General features: G+C 39.4%; 1 protein-coding gene across 2 annotated transcripts in view; it reads right to left on the bottom strand.

Moving 5' to 3' along the window:
* The window catches only part of LOC117232311 (bifunctional heparan sulfate N-deacetylase/N-sulfotransferase), a 368,371-nt gene that overhangs the window by 182,022 nt on the left and 168,269 nt on the right, over nt 1-18,080 (bottom strand). Inside the window, exon 4 of one of the 2 annotated variants that reach the window (XM_033491638.1) lies at nt 15,012-15,071. The exons of the other annotated variant lie outside the window; for it this stretch is intronic. The gene's annotated coding sequence lies outside the window, so the exon portion shown is untranslated. The remainder of the gene's footprint in view (nt 1-15,011; nt 15,072-18,080) is intronic. 2 annotated transcript variants of the gene reach the window in all.

Below are 18,080 nucleotides of genomic sequence, written 5' to 3' on the forward strand. Positions count from 1 at the left end.
ACTTGCCGAATTTCTGGTCAACCAACTCCAAACGCACGACCCAGCATCCCGTGCCTTATTATAATCTCGTCCAATTACCAGCCTTATTATTGCGAAATCCGATCTAGCGTAATAATGGACGATCATCAACTGCTATCAATCATTTATCAGCTACAACTTTATTTTCATCGGCTTAAACTGCAACGAGGAACCGTGAGTTTATCTACTTATGGATTATTCTTAGCGTAATTGTTTTAATTTCAACCAAGTTCGGATGAATACGATAAGAGGATAAGAGACAATAAACTGTTGCAACAACGCAGAGGATGGTTTATTTTTTCCTTCTTCCGTATATATTTTTACGCCTGTATATTAAATTTAATCTCTCTCCACGTACAATTTTACTCTAGCAAAATATGAATTCTATCATATCGTATGAAACAACTGGAAGATTCTTCTCTCAAGAGATTAAATCACCTTCAAATGTATTCGTAATATTAATTTACGCTTAACACCTGAAGGTCTGAAGGCAAAGATTACGTAACGCGTTAAAATTATCAAACTCATAAACCTTCGATATGATACAATTTCAACTATTTCACGCCCCTCGTAAACCACCTAATATTTATCAATGGGAAAATTACATCTCGTAATAACTCATTGCCAAACCTGGCCGTATCTCCCCAAAGAACACGAGGCCCGGAATCTCCATAAATCCTAATCAAACGGTCCTAATCACGCCGGAGAAATCCAATCATCGCCGGGTCGAAACATTCGTATCCTCGCCTAAAGCTGCCATAACTCGTTCCAGGTTGAAACGAGATTCGTTAGAGATCGGGTGGGGTATACACGTGATCGGTCTCTGTATCCGCGGTTAAATTTAAAGCCGATCGCTCGGTCAGGCATAAATAACGGCTCGGCGGCCATTGAATTCGCTGGCGAAAAAATGCCGCCGAGAGGCGCCCGAGCTCAAAAGAAAGCGACGCCAACGCGTAAGCGTATCGCTTTGCCTTGCAGCGTGAGCTGTCGCAATTCTTTCGCGGAATAAATTTTCTCCGTTGGACTGGCACCGCCCACGCATCCACTGCAGGAGAAATAATACGCGCGGCACCGTTTTCACTCTATCGGTCGGCCTTGATCGCTCTCCGAGTCTTCCCCCGTGTTCCTCGCCTTTCCATCGGGTCACTCGCGCCACCGGTAGCTAAAACGACCAGTGTGGGCGTGCAGTTTGCAGCTGCATCCCGGTTAATTCGCGCGGGTAGGCTACGTTGTACAAGCTGTTATAGTCACCCTGACCCCTTCCTCGCTTACACCACCCGTTTACTCTCTTTCTACCACACCGAAATTTACCCTGTTTCCTTGTCTCTACTCGATGGAACGACTACCGGACACATATAGGTAGTTCCGCTATTGCAGAAGCGGTTCGTGCGAGGCTAAATCCACGTGAACGAAAGGAGAGGGGATTAGAGAAAGGAATTGGTAGAAGGAGAAAAGTTGGAAGGGAGGAACGAATAAGCATCGATGGACGATGACTAAAGGAGCGGTCAGACAATCGACATTATTGTCAATATTTAAAATTCTTAGCATTGTAGTCCGTAAGGGGCCTCCTAGACGATCAATACAGACATATATAAATTGTCAATACAATGTTGCGAGCCTCAAATAATGACGATAATATCGACAACAATATCGATGGTGTGAACGCTCCTTAACGCATTGGGATCAGTGAACCGAGAATTAGTGATGCAAGCGGATTCTTTCGATTGGTAAGTTGATCGTTATGTGTTCAGTTTGCCTCAGTTCGGTGGACGGATGAAAGGGTTTAGTGTTTGTGAGTTTTTGGTTGTGATTTTTTGTTTGAATTAGATTGGATTTGGTAGTGGTTAGTTTGCTTATGTTAATTCAATGAAGAATGAACGACTTCTCTTTCTCTTGGAATTTTTTCTATTACCTGAGAATAGATTTAAAAGGAGAGTATTTTTATGAAGGAGATGCCTGTGTATGTGTGCATTTTTTTAGTAGAAATTAATGGAAGTAGTAGAAGAGAATAGAGTTTGAGTTCGATTCTGAGATTTAATGATCATTAATTGGAAAGTGAATTAAAGAAATGATGATGATCTAAAAAAGGATGTAACGTTCGTATATATATGTGTGTGTTTGTTCTATTAAAATTGATCTAGATTCAACAGAAATTCTTTTCTTTATTATAATTCCCGATGAAAAAAGGATTTCTTTCCCAACGAAAGGCTGTGCTTAATAACTGCTTTAATAACTTTTTTTTATAACTCTAACTCAGAATGTGTTTTCGAATGACTGAAAACCAGTGTTCGAAAAGATATTTTACATTTAGCTGACATTTTTCATATGTATTTTGTTAACCATGGAATATATTTATTCTAGATGAATATATTCATCCTAATATCTTGTATCTGAAGTTTTACATCGGCTCGGAGAGAGCTATATATTCGAAAGGTGAGAAAGACACGGGGTTTGAAACGTTCGTTATTTTATATTGGAAGCCAGTGTATCTAAAGAGCAGAAAATACACGGATAAATTAGAACCGACGAATTTCGTTCGTTAATTCCGCAAAAAATTCATGGCGCAACAGTTCAATTAAAACAGTTCGTTGTACTCTTTTTTCAGCTTTCTTTGGCAGCCACCGAGAAGGGATCAAGATACACCAGTCCGGTTTAATCTAACCAAATTAAAACTGACAAAATCCGTTTGCTAATCCAACGAAAATTCCGTATATCACGGTTCGAGCTACAAAAGGGGGGAGAGAGAGAGAGAGAGAGAGAGAGAAAATTCATTTCTTTTGTAAAATCGGCGGAAAATTTTATAATTCTGTTTTTCGACAGAATGGATAGAGAAACAAGAATGTACTAGCGAGATTAATTCTATCGATTTACAAATAACAAAAAATTGGTGATTCCATGGGAACAAATTCATCAGTCCCGTTTTGCTTAAAAAGGAAAGAAATAGAAAAAAAGAAAATTCCCATAATTTCATATCTGAGTAGAAACGACAAAGATTAACGATACACCGCTGGAATTACTTTTATCCAGGTAAAACAGACGATGTCTGTTGCAAAAATTTGAGGCAAGCTCCATGTACATGTAAACTGATCATGTAAAAATTCTAGCACACTTTCATTTCAACAAGGGAGCAAAATGTTTAACCCACTATAAAACAAAGCAATAATTTACCGTAAGATTACGAATACTTCAGACTTTTTATCTCTAGCACAATCGTAGAATCGAAGTGTAAGAAATAGCGGCGAGGAAATGATTGCATAAATATTTTACACACAATTCTTAAAATTTCATTACGCGATCGTAAAATCCGTATGTAAGAAATAACGAAACAAAGAGAATATTAAGCGTATCGTGGAAATTCGTAGTCACAGCTACAATTAATAAGATTAATAAAACATAAAATTCGATAATATAGGTCAATTGAGAAAAGAGGTTTCAAAGGAAATATTCCGTTAACGCGAAGTTGGCTTTCAATGATTTAAGATGCCGAAGGTGTTTAAGAGATCGCAGATCTCCGTTGGTATCAGAGCGAAGAATCGTTCATACTGTCGCGAGGAGGAATATCGAGAGGTGTTGGCAATACGGGGATATCGAGACGGAAAGGGGTGAACGTACGATGCATCTGATGCATACACGCGTCGCCCTTTCCACGGACAAGCGCGCGATGGCAATACGTGCTCGCTAGCTGAATCGCAAGCAGCACGGTCGTGTTTCGTGCGAGCGCGTGCGGCCGCTCCTACGAAGAGTGGCATTTTCCCAATATCGAAGTGGCTGATGCGACTCGATGCGAGAATGAGTAACCTCTTTTATTGGATGTACACGCTCGCGCCACCGGTTCCCCGCTACCGGATTATTCGAGCATCGATCCGCTTTGTTCCGCCAAGGGAATTGACTTGCTCGAGAGCCTTCTCTTCCTCTTTCTCTGTGTGTGTTTCACTGATTTTTCCATCGTTGTTCCGTTTTTCCCATCATCTTTAAGATATCCTGCCTTTTCTTAGATGGATTTACAGTCTGCATGTATGTGATATTTATTTAAGGTGTATTTTATTGCATTTTGTTATATCGCATTGAGTATCGTGTGTGATATGTATGTGTAGAAGCGAGACATTGTAATCCTATAAGGAAACCAATACAGATATATACATATGTATATATGTGGATACACGTGTTACTGTTAAGTTTTATCGATTCAGGACTTGTAAGATTGCACGATGGATATATTGGCTATGTTAGAATGAATAGCAATAGAGTTCACTTTAGATCGCGGATGTTTATGCAAATTTATTCTAATTGGAACGTTATGTTAAGAGATCTTTTATTTTTTAGATTATCAAATTCGTTTACAGGAACAAGAACACGATTAGATTTGTAAAACTTCGGAGATCGTAGTCCAAAGTTCGGAATATGCGATTTACAAAATTCGCCCTATTATACCCCTTTCCCTCTGCAGTGACAATTGCGCTTACGAAATTTAAACTTTCTCCTAGTCATTATACTATATAAACTTCTACCATTTTGTTACTTGCCACTTCGCTCAACTATCGTGGTACTCTACTTAGTCACGCAATTTGAGATATGTTAAAGTTACTGTTACGCTGCAACACGTGACGCTTGTGAGGACGGAAACTTCACTCTTATATTTGATCGTAATTCTTCGACTGAGCACCTGAACACCGCTGCACCCATCAAAACGCCGCATTGCTGGAAAAGAGTAATGTTGGAAAACAGAGCAACCTGTGTCCATTCCGATCACTTCTGATGTTCCACCGTTCTATCAACACGTATATTAATTAGAAAAAGATTATCAAATTTTCTAAAGAAAAGTAGATTGCTGTTGGTTTTAGAATGATCCGAGTTAAATTGTTATAAGCAAAAAGACCGAAGTTCTAACATTTTCTTCGTGCCAATTTTTCCTCGTTATTTTATTCTGTATAATTTTACTTAAAACATAACAGTACAGAAAGAGTTTCAAATGTAGTGACACACGAGTCAACGGAAGACTCGAATCGGAAGAGACTCATATTGTTGTGCTTTGGAGCGTCAATGTTGTTTTGGTTTGCTAGGTTCAAAGGTAAACGAACTCCGGACAAAATATTATCGCCGCTATTTGTAGTCGTCAACTGGAGTTACATTTGAACTTTTTATAATACCATCGGTAGATACAAATAGACGAACGTGCTCTCTAGGATAGTCAGTATAGCGAGTCAGTATAACGAACCAGTATAGCGAATCATTATAGCGAATCTTTATAGCGAGCCATAGAGTCGAATAGCGAACGTAGAGTTGAACAGTAGCATTGAGCGAGCGACCATTACTACCAGCATACACTATCTCTGTACTTGTATTTAAAGTGATTTTAATATACACTGACTATTACAACTTTATCACTCGTCTCTTTAATAAACCGACGCGTATAATAATCCACCTCACGAATATTTCAGCTCGTCTCTATCAAGAATAACAAAAATTCTAGGTTGCTGTAACCAAGGAGAGTATTACTACTTGTCACTCGAATAACAAACAAAATTGGATTCGTCCACATCCTGGAATTTCGATCGTATTCCGTATTTCGATACCGTACACTGATTAGCGATATATCATATGATAGCGATAGTATCATAACCATGGCACTCGCAATTTCGTCATTACGTAAAACTAAATTTCCGCTAGTCGAGATCGTCTCATAACGAACTAGTGGAACACGAGATTGCATTTACAACGCCTGAACAGCGGATAGGGAGATGGTAGAAACGAGAGAGATCCCAGGCAAAATTTTGATTGTAAAGCGAAATAGTTTGAAGTCGAAGCGATGCTATTATATGTATAGGCGGCCGTGTATGGTCGCTAAATACTCGCGGATTCAGGATAAAGTTGAATCGGGAGCGTAAACACGACTAAGCTACTTACTACGTATTTCGTGGGTGGAGGGGTTGCGTTGTTACGCTTCCGGGCGCCAAGTAAAACAGTTTATCCTTAAGCAGCCACCGTCCAACTTGCCCAAGCCGCCGGCTTCCACGCTGTTTTCCTATTTAAAGCAGCCACGATTCGCCTGTTATCGCGCACGGTTCTTGTTCCTAATGGACATGTTGCATGGACATTGTTAAGTCGTGGAATATTTGAAGCTTATTTCGATAGCCGGAATATTCCTCGAGATGGTAGTTTACGGTCCAGGGTCGAGAATGGGCAAGTTGTAAGCACGGATACTCTAATCTTTGGAATAATCCTGTGATTAGAGTTTCAGTTTTGATTAGGTGATTTTAGAATGCCGGGGATTTCTGGAATTTTAGAAATGATGGAGAACACGAGTCTGTACAGGTCGAGTCATTTAAGTCGGGCGAGTATTTTGAGTGAAATAGTTCTTCGTAGAGGAAAATGTTTTACGAAAAGATTAAATAGCGTCGAAAGAGGTATTCAATATTTTCTAACACACTTCGTAATATTAGATTAAAATATTTGTTAAACTGACGAATTTGTACTGACTTATCGTAGAATATTCATTACTAAATACATATTTAGTACACGACACAAATTTCTGCTCGAGTTCCATTAACTTAGCTGCGTAAAAATATGAATTTGCATAAATATGTGTAGCGGCACATGAGTCAACGGAAGATTTGAATCAGGAGAGGCTCACATTATTGTGCCTTGGAATACCAACGTTGTTTTGGTTTGCTAGGTTCAAAGGTAAACGAACTGCGGACAAAATATTATCGCCGCTATTTGTAATCGTCAACCGGAGTTACATTTGAACTTTTTATAATACCACCGGTCGATACAAATAGACGAACGTGCTCTTTAGTATAGTCACTATAACGAGTGATTATAGCGAGTCAGTTAGTCGAATAGCGAGCGTACAGTTGAACAGTAGCGTTGAGCGTGCGACGATTACGACCGGTATATGCTATCTCTGTACTTGTACTTAAAGTGATTTTAATACAACTGATAATTACGAATTCTTCACTCGTCTCTTTAATAAACCAATACGTATAAAAATCAACCTCATATGCACATTTTACTTTATCATGTTCTCTAGTCTCCATATGCATTCTGCGCATGTTTGCATCTATAAATTTCCTACAAACGTATAAAAATCCACAATCTCCTTATTGTTATTCAAAATACAAAGCAACCTACCTAACGAAGCTATAGTTTAAAACGCAAGTGGTAGAACAGGTGGACACCTAGCGGCTTATCCGCCTTCGAACCTGTTCCCGCGGCTGTTTTTACCTCGCCATACGACGAAAGTATGCTGAATTCCCATCGAGCGACGCTTTTGTCACCGGCAGCCACCGTAGAATATCTAAATAGTCGTGGAAACGCCGACGAGACGTCGCGATACATAACCACGATTCTCGATATTCTTATCACGATCCCCTTAACGAGCTATTTTCTTCAAAACGAACTTTCCAAATTGCTATTCCCGAGATGTATCCTGTTTCTGAGTTCCATCGTTGAAACGAGATTTTACTCGGTTTAATTGTAGACTTGGTTTCGCATTGTCGTCCCGATGGTACATGGTTTTATGTGGGATGGGTGGAGCCGACGTATTTTTTTCCCCCACGGAAAGGGAGAGACGGTTATCTTTTTTATGTTTTTACTTTATTTTCACAGTATCGGTACATTTATATAGTATAGTGTGTACCAACTGGTTTTATCAAAATAGAAAAAAAAGGAGGAAAAATACGTACGATGAAATATGGCTTCCAACGAATAAACTGGAATTTATTTCCGCGAAATTTGAAATTCGATAGAGGGAAATTCATCGATATTTCCATTCAATAGAGACGTGTGAATTTATACAGTTTCTTGTATAATCAATTATTCTAAAAGTATTAACAGCTTTCATCGGATTTTTTGGAAATATACGTATGTACATATAGAAATTGTATTATCGGAGAGGGAAGGATCATTGATGAAATTTCTTGCACATATTGCACACGTGTATCATTTTCAGGCCGTTTCTTTGGCACACGTGGGCAATATAAAAAAGAACCGAACCCTTTTTTCTTGGAAATGGGGACGATATTACGAGAAGGGTCAGACCTTGGCTAAACGGATATGGAACAGCCGGAAGGGTCGATGCAGGGTAAATCGCACGTAAGATGAATCCTTGCCCTCCGGAAACCTTAGCAAAGATATGCTGGAGAGAACCTTTCAATCTACACTTGCCGGTATTCGCATTTACATTTCACCCTCAGACTGACTTCTCTGTATTAAACCGAGAAACATGGAATCGTAAAGTATTCTGAACAAGGTTTCGATGAGATTTCGAATTTTTAGAAAAATATATACACTAGTCTGGAGGCCTTTTAAACGAAATTGAAATTTATAAATTCCCTTAATCGATATCTATTACACTGTTCTTCGGATTTCTTCAAAACAGGAGGCGGAGAATATTTGAATTGAAAATAAAAAGAATCTAAAGCCACAAATTTAATTTACTACGAGTTTTCTCGAGGCGGAAATCAATTTTCCAGTTTCTTACGAGATTGGAAATTTCTAGTATCTTTTGTACCTGAACTTCCTGACCGATCATATACCATTGATATTTTGAAATTATGAACCTTGAGTTAGTAGTATGCAGTCCACGCGCCAATATGACCAGTTGCATGCAGAGCCAGAAGGAAGTTTATAGAAAATTTGCTCACGGAATAAATCATCTTTTATTCGAGAATCTGAAAGTACAGTTTTCAAGCAGTATATCTTCGAAGCCAGCGAGCTGTTGCAGAAAAAATAGAAGCTGAACGAAGCAATATGAAAAGATAAAGAAATTAAAACAATGTAAATATTAAAGACAAAGAGCTTTTGACAGAAATATTCATAGGCTTGGTAACGTAAGATATTGATCTAAGGAGACCGAGCGACAACACTTCGTGTAACTACTTTCATTACAGTATGAATTATGCACGGCATTTAAGATCTCAGAATAATCCACGACTTTCGCGAAAATGAAGTTATTCTTAGGATGATTCTTATTATAAACGTTTACAGCTTCATCTCGGTTGGTTGCTAAAGAATTAACGTAACTCCTCGACTATCCTCCAGCTACTGAACTCGTCGTTAAAGTAGCTTTTACCATTCATGAAACAGGGCCAACCCATACATTCATCTTACCAGCAACGTTGAAGACAGCGTAATATGACGCGAAGAATATAATTCTCGCTCCTCCGTATTAAAACAGAAAGGTAACCACTGGTTCATTACGATGCGACTCTATCGTCCACCACTAAGGGAAGACGGATGATACTGTGACTTTTTTTTTTACAATTTCTCTCTAATTTCTCTCTCTTGCCAGTTCGGTGTCTCTTCCTCGATTCAGCGAAAGATTAACAACTGCCGACAATTTCCTCGCGAGTCAATGCGCCAATGACCGCTATACGACGCTCGTTCCATGTAGTTCTATCGTTGTTTATCCACATACGCAAACGGCATGAAAAAGGTAGCAGGACATTTTCCTCGAATAAACAACGTGTCTCGTAGTCGATCGTGAATTTCACGCGACCCATTCCGACCCTCACCTCGTACGTGACCGAATATACGTATTCTTCCCTCCGAGGAACATCGAAGAAACGATGCACCCCAGTTCACGTACAACAACCGTTGCCGTATATTGGGCATCCGTTTCTGTTTAGCTGATCGCTACGCGTCGCGTCGACGTGTTTGCACAGAAGAGTTACGCGCGCTTCTACCGAGAATTAAACGCCGTTTCCGCACCCCCTTTGTCTCGTTCGCGCTACGTTCACGTTCCATGCTGATAAAGAGGTAGTTAGTCCAGTAACGAACAAAATTTTCTTTAGTTCGCTACTGGTAAATTAGTGGTAGTTGCCTTTCGTTGTAGGAAACAGTAAATCGGAGAGATATTAGCACGTTAAGAGGTTAAATTACATAAAGGTGTCTAAAAATATATAAAATATTCAAAGTACAATATTCGTTGTAATATTTGGCAAATAGCATTCGATGAGGGGCTATTTTTTTCTTTTTTTAAGTTTGCATAAATTTCCGTAGTCTAGTTATAAGAGATTTATTTTGCCAGATGATATCGTAACCTGGATTGATAAAGATCGATAAGTAAAATAAACAAATTTTCAAGTATGACATATACGTCTCATGAACGTGTGTGTTAAATTTAAAAAATAAATTAATTAAAGATCGTTCGATATATACGAGTAACACGTATATTATATTATGTTATATATATAGCAATAATATAGAAAAATATAGTAAATACGAAGAGTCTTTGTCGTTAGAATCAAGTTACTTAACTTCTTCTAATATAACTGTAACGAGAGACGGCGAAAGTCTCCAGTTGCACTACGTAAATAAATATATAAAATAGTTGGAGTTAAGTTTTTGTCGTAAGTGCTGAAGACTCGACGCTAAATTCGCTGCACTGAAACAACCTCGTCCCGCAAGTTAGCGCTTCGCGGTAATTCAGTTAGCAAAAGTTGTAACGTTACCGCAATCCAGCTTTCGTAGTTGCCGCATCAGCGATAGCCCTCCTAACCTCCTAGTTACTTTCACGTGATACCTGACGTCTATCCATCATTTGTTAAATTTCTTGTTTTCAGAAATTCTCCAAAACATAAAAGCGTATACTCGTATACGAGTAGCTCGTTAAATAAAAACAGACAAATTCGCGAACATCGTTCGACGAAATATCGCCATGGTAGAAAAGAGCGATCGAAGAAGGAGCATGAATATCGTCGAGCAAATATTTGTCGCGAAAGACGTCAGGACAAAGTTAACTCGTCTTCGCGCCATTAAAGGGATAGCAGCCTTTAGCAATCCACACAAAGACGAGAAAGTGGCTTCTAGCTATCGCTCTGGCCCCGATAACTTCCAGCTCCTTCGAACAGCAGGAACTCGATCGATTCGGCTCGACTATAAAATTTATTCCCATTCGCTGGCTACCCAAGACATTGCGGTTTGGCGTGAGATGTCACGAGTACTCGTGTCGTTTCGTCGACGATTTTATTACGACGGCTTACATAACGAAACGAGCTTGATATGGTGAAGAAACTTGATGGAAGATTGGAGTTGCTGGTGTGAAAAGATTTTCCAGTTATACGAGTTGATTGGTGTACTATATTTTGAGGAAAAGTTGAAGGAGAAGATGATTGACTTTCCGCTGTATGAATCTTGTGTCTTTCGGGCTGTTCTTTACACATCCATTCTACTGTCATAGTCTTATCGAAGTAATATATTCCTAGCTAAGTTATACAAGTTACAAGTTACCAGTCATTGATATTAATACATTCTCTTGTACATGCAACAAGCAAGTTTGGTAATGAGACAAATATAATTGTACAGTTAAAGTTACAAACTATTACCATTAACAAACTTTCTCACATGTTGATAACGAATTAGCTAATGAAAGTTAATTTTACAAACGAATTTTAGCGACCAGAAGTGATTTCACTATCCTCGTTGACATGAACTGGTGGAAGAGAGGTCTATAAGCAACTTGTAACTTATAAGTACGTTAATATTATTACTTTCTACTTTTATGTTACTTTCTATTAAATTATCGTGCAAGAAGTTCCAGATTATATGATTTCAAGTTTCATAAATTTCTTTTATTGCAGTTCTACACGAAGACCATCTTTAAAATACAATGATTTAATCCAAGACAGCAGAAAAATTCGAACGTATCGTACGATTAATTCTTTCCATTATCCTAAGTCTTCATTATTCAAAATGCTGCTTCAACGTTAGGAATTCTTATTCAAATATAAAATTAATATTCCAGTTGAATTAACCAGCAAGAATTCCTGTTCATGATACGATATTTACTCGGAATCGTTAAATATTTAAATTTCTCCTCTAATTCCGCACATCCCGGCAACGCTCTTGAATCATTTACAGCGTCATATTCCAAAGAGTCGTATCACACACGTGTCGCATTCGGAATTACGAGCGATCGACGACTGGTAGTTTATCTTGATCGAGAATCGATTTTCGAAAAGCATAAAAACGAATGCCGGGAAACCGCACGGTGCCAAAAGGCGTGAGTTTTGTGGAAATCGTGCAATTCGGAGCGATACTAAAATCGCGAGCAACGAGATCTTTGAGTTTTCGTTACGTAACATGAGATGGAAGGAGATAGAGTAAGAAGATAGGTCGCGGTGCTTCCGATATCGTGAAGTTTCCACAAGTTTCGAAAGATGTCTGTGCGACGACGTCGCAGGATTCGGTTTGTACGCGCGACACCGAGTGTATCGCTGCTCCGGAACCGATGAAAGTGACGCTAACTCCTCGTACGTGGCCCCGGCGCACATCCCTTATAAAGTGAGATTTATCCCGTCGTTCGTCCTTTTTACGACGAGAACGACAACGGCGAAGTTATATTCTTCGGGGGAAGATTCGCGTTTTATAGCTGGTTCGAGGGAAAGAAATTAGGTTTCATATTTGGATGATTACGGAGATGTTCGTAGGGGAAGGTGAGAAGGGTTGGCAATATGCAAATCGCAGGAGAAAAGTTTAATAAGTCACATTCTTCGTGTTTCGCGGAGGTACAGCTTTCAAACTTAGTGCATTGTCAGTCAATTTTATGTCATCTAATTTCCTTTCTCTTTATTCGACTTTAGAATTGTTATATCTTTGCCATTTTCTCGAACATCTCGTTTCTCCCTTTTTTAGTAAATTAACGACTGAAAGAAATATCGATAATTTTATGTATTTCGATTATATGATAGAAGGTTAGAAAAATTGTGCGATATATACAGGAAATATACAATAGCGAGAAGGTTGAAAGAAAGGAACGTCGTTAGAGGGCGAGAAAAAAAACGCGGAACATTTTCAGTTCGAACGAACTCGCACGAAGTCGAGGCAACGCCTAGCAGCACGATGATTTGAATTTTCCCTTACGTATCGCGAATGAACCGATAAGAGGGGAAGAAATAAATGGCGGGATGCAGACCTCGCAACCTGGAGAGCTGGAAACTCTATTTTATGGTAAATAGACGTTGCCTGCGAGGGTTTGCTACCTTCCTCCACGCGACTGCCGATCGAAACCTAAAGGAGGGATGAAATACAGGGGTTGGAGGGAAGTTAAAAACGATATGTCGGGCCACGACGATTTTCTCCTACGGTTTATCGGTTTTCAAATGGTCCGCGCCGTAATATCTAGGTGGTCGAACCAACCCTTCTCGCCTTCTACTTCTCTAACATTCTTCCTTCTTGTAGTTTATAGCGTATAATGTATTCACTGAGCATTATAATTAGCTGAGGTATTGGAAACTGTCTAGGAAGGAATAAATATCGTACAGGAAAGTTTTAGTGTTCTTTGAAGCGTATAATAAAGTGTAAGGAGAATTACTTCCGACGATAGGTAGGTCGTGTATTTATGGCAAATTTAGAGCGTATATTTTATGCGTAATATACGAAAATATATAAAACATTCAAAGAAAAATACTCACTGTATTATTTATCAGCTAAGCGGAATGTGAAAAACGTTTCTATAAAGAAAGACATTGACAAAATTCATCGATTCATCTTCAAAGAGGAAAATAAAAAACGACGTAATACTCCGTCCTTCCATTTTCCCTTATCTAGGTCGAACTAGCCAGCCACCTCCAAAAACCAAAAATAAAAACACAACACGACACTCTATCTCTCAACTCGCCCTTATCTAATTTAGACTATCTACAGATTCTGAAAAACCAAAAATAAAAAACATAACACTCCATCTCCCAATTCTTCCTTATCTAATTCGAACTACCTGCGCAACTCTAAAAATAAAAAAAAAAAAAAAAAAAGAAAATAACGTGACCAGTCCCTTATCCAATTTGAGCTACTAATTTGAACTTACGCGAAAATACTATGCTATTCTAGTCCTTCACCGACGATTCGCTGGTTAAACTCCGAGTCGCAAGCAAACTCTGCAACGTGCGTTAACTCGCTTAAACCATCGTACGCAATCGATACCATTCTGAATCCTCAAAGGAGAAAGTTTTCTTCATCTATCGAACGGTAACTATCGCTAACAGAATTCTGTCCCTTCCATCTAACGAAAGGCTCCATTGGTGGGTACAAACGTTGTTGCGTGGCCAGCCGCAAATATTCGCGCTCGGGGACGTGGTACCGTTTGGGTCTCCGGACAGTCGCGTCAGCTTGAATTGAACCATTCGCGAAGAACGCGCGCGTGAATGAGCCCAGGCCGCTTATTTAGTGGACTGAAGCGGTACGTACACGTACAGCGGCCGTGTGTACACACGCGTACGCGAAATAAGCCCATTTCCATGGTACACTCGGCTGGCCACCGGAGGACAAAAGCCGCGTTTATACGTGCAAACTGGCGAGAGGACGCAAGGAACCCACGGGCCGGACGTTTTCCTCGCATAATACTTGCAATATGAGGGACGCTGAGCCGGAACTATACGCAAGAACCACCCCTTCTGTACGCGTGTTTATACGTGTGTACATCAGCAACTTCCTGGACGGGGAGGAAGAACCATGGGTTGCAAATTACACAGAAACAAGCCGGGTAAATAAGACTGACGTTTTCTGAACCCTTTGGCGCTTAATGGACGCTTCTAACTTGGCTTCGACTGTTCCTTTGAGGTAGTCTTTTGATGGTGATTTTTAAAGATATTTTAAGCGACGTTTAATAATTATGGCAAATTACTGATGCGTTTTCAATAACGAAGGAATGTAAAATCTTTTTTAAATTGAATATTGTAACTCCCGTCCGTATTTTAATGGAAAAGTTTCACAGTTTGCTACTTTCTCTTTGTTCGCGGGTTTACACTGACAGCGATGAGAGAGTGGGGTTTGAAGTATATTGATCGATTAATTAGCGAACTATTTGTGTAACATTCAACCGAGCTTCTTCATTAATTATAACAAAGTGACAGCTTTGATTCGTGACAGACAAATTCTCTTTGAACGAAGGGAACATTTTCGATCACAATCTCTCATCAAGCAGAAAATTGTATATTCTTAACGTTAACCATGCACTTCGTTTATAAATAAATCTTTAAAAAATTGTGATGTACCTCGGTTTTAATCCGCGAAGATTAGATCTTGCAGCAGTACCACAGGCGGATCAAAGTAACCTGAAATATGTATACATACATATGTAGGTTTTTAAATAATTAAATAAATAATTGAATTAATAATTAAATAATTATTAAATAATTAATTTTACTTTAATTAAATAATTATATTTAAAAAATATAGAAAGTATTATATTTCTAAAGCATATGTATTTTCAAACGATATATTACACGATTAGTAACAACAATAAGTGGTAAAATTATGTACAGCAAAACAGCAAAGGTTTACAGAGAAAGTAATCGTATAGTAATTAATTACAACTAAAACGTTGTATAAGTACAACTTTTAAACAATATTTATAGAAAGAAACATTTTCGTATTTTCGCACGTATTTTCTGAAGTTTCTAGAAGAATTATTAATAATTAAGGAAACTAGTTTGCATTCTTTATATAAATCTACATACAAATTAACGAAACAGTGTCAAGTCAAAAATGGCTGAATGCTTCATAAAACATTTGGACTTGACAGGTTAGACAAGTTAAAAGCGCAACAAAATTCCACCGTCTCTCATCTTTTTCTCTTCTTCGCTTCTAAAATTTCGTTTGTAGAATTAAATCACGCGCAGAAGCGTTCAGTCGTGTAGTATAGGACGTAAGTACACCGACGGTATAGTTGTTATATTAATTGCCGTTTGCAATGAATGACGCGCAATATTTCTCACTGTGTTCGGCGCAGTCGGCCAGTTTTGAATACAAATGGTACCATTAAACGGTTCGAGCTGCTTATTCGGCCAATTGTCCTCGCGAAATGACGTCGTTCAATCACACAGAATTCACTATTATGTCGAGTTATGTTAACCTCCCCACCAGAGAGGGGAGTCGGATCTTTCGGAAACCATGCTCACAAAGCCGAGCGGCTTCTTGCTACGAATTTCGATAGCCACCCCCTTTCGTTTCACGCGCGCGCCACGAAATACGCTGTCTCGCGTCCCGTGAAAGCCGTGCAAGATAAATACGTCGTATAAATACGTCGTGTAACTGCCCTATGAATTAATTAATCGTCGTGTTGGCCGTTGGAAACGAACTACCCTTGCGAATAATGGCCCCAGAAGGGGGTAGTTTTTAGACTCGCTGACGTACCTCGAAGAATATCGCGAGAGATATTATTCAGTATTATGACCTATCCTTTTCATGTACACTCATTAATCAATTTTCTAAAACGTAACGTTAAGCTTAGACATTGTTTCATTTAAAACAGATGCATTTTATAAATAACTTTTGTTAATTAGATAACCAGACAGAAGAAGAAGTGGTGTTACGTTTGTAGAGGTTTATGTGTAGAGGATGGTTGGTCGCTAAGGTTTAATGGACGAGATTGCTCGTTGTTGAAACCGTTGTATACAGATTGTGTTCGCAAATACGCTCGTACTAACCGATTCGCTGAGACAGTGTATAAGTCGTAAAATAGGATCGCTAATGACTCGGTAATTAGATAGCTGATAATTCGATGATAAGTGATCGACAACTGACTGTAACTCATTTCCTCGCGATCGGAAAATTCAAATTCGTCTTTGTTCGACGGTGCACGTAGCGGCGATATTGTTTTGCTCGGAGCTTATTTATTCTTACATTACGTGTATCCTAACGATCTTGATACTCCGAGGCAAAACAACAACATGATTTGAATTGTCCTCTAACTCATGTGCCGCTACACGATTGTCTTTCACGACACGTTCCATACAGGGATGTGATATAAGAATTTAATTTCCGGAAAGAGCTATTAGAACGATTAACTAGGAAGATTTATTTGTTTGATTAAATGATTTTTATTAATTAAAAAGTAGGAGTTGCTGACGCCAACAGAATGGAATGTTTATCACCATCATTTTTACGGTATATTCAATCACCTCGATGGTAATAACCCTTAATTTTCAAGCATTTCAACAAATTAAGTTCCGAGAAATGACAAACATTAAAGCTCGAATTCAATTTTCGTCGCTCGATCCATTCTCGTTACAAAATTTCCCCCGAAAATCACCCTAAAGTTGCAGCCAGACATCGAAAACGATAATCAGAAGCGTCGCAGAAGTCTGAAAATCGAGCGCAACTCTCCCGCGCTGCGTGGAGTTGCGCGTACACGTTAGCGCTTTGCTGACGAGCGACGGCGACGCGTTTAAGGATTAAAGTCGAGCTTACGAAAACCGGTCGGGAACTCGGTTCGCTACGTGTGCACGTAGACTCGAGAGAGCAGATGTTCGTAATTGCTCGCCCACCCCCGCGCCTGGTCGTCGTTAGAAGTGGTGCCCGGCGCGGAAAATCCTCCTAGAGAAGGTTACACAGACGCAGGCAAGTTTACGTGTGCACGTGTGACGACACAGTGTGTGTAGTGTACATGTCCGCGGGCTGTGTGTGCGCGTGGTGCGGCAAGCGTGTTTAACTTAGCCTTCATGCGCCCTCGAGGTGTAAACAATTATTGCTGGAACGATGCAAAATGAAAATCGCAAACACCCACGCCTCGGCTACTGCCCCGCAAGTCAACGTCGACTCCGCGTGTCATCGATTATAAATGCGGGCCGGATGTTCCCGCCAGAAGGTTGCCCGCACCCCGAGGAACCGCTGTCGGAAGTGCACTTTCGTCCGGATCAATGGAAACTGAAATATGGACGTCAGCTTCTCGGGGAGTTGGGTTTGGTCGAGCTTTGTTTCGACTCGTTGTTAGTTGATGTTATAAGGGTCGAATTAGATTCGGCGGGAGGTGGATTTAATTTCATACATTTGGAAGAAACTACCCTACTTCTAAATTTATTGCTTGGTAGCTGTGCAAGATTATAGGACGTGGGGTTAGTTGGGAGTTTGTTTAATTGGATCGCGCATTTGGGGGACAAATACGTGTCTTTTCGTAATTCATTGGCTGTTGCTTGGATAATATTATAGGGGACACGTTAAATTGGATTTATAATTATTTGGGGGTTGTTTTGACTGGATCATGAGTTTGGATGAAATACACCTTTCTGAGTTTGTTGGTTATTAGCTGGATGTCATTATAGATAATACCGTAAAGGGTAAGG

The sequence above is a fragment of the Bombus vosnesenskii genome, unplaced genomic scaffold (assembly GCF_011952255.1).
Source record: "Bombus vosnesenskii isolate JDL3184/JDL3185 unplaced genomic scaffold, Bvos_JDL3184-5_v1.1 scf7180000013285, whole genome shotgun sequence".
In the NCBI taxonomy this organism is placed as follows: domain Eukaryota; kingdom Metazoa; phylum Arthropoda; class Insecta; order Hymenoptera; family Apidae; genus Bombus; species Bombus vosnesenskii.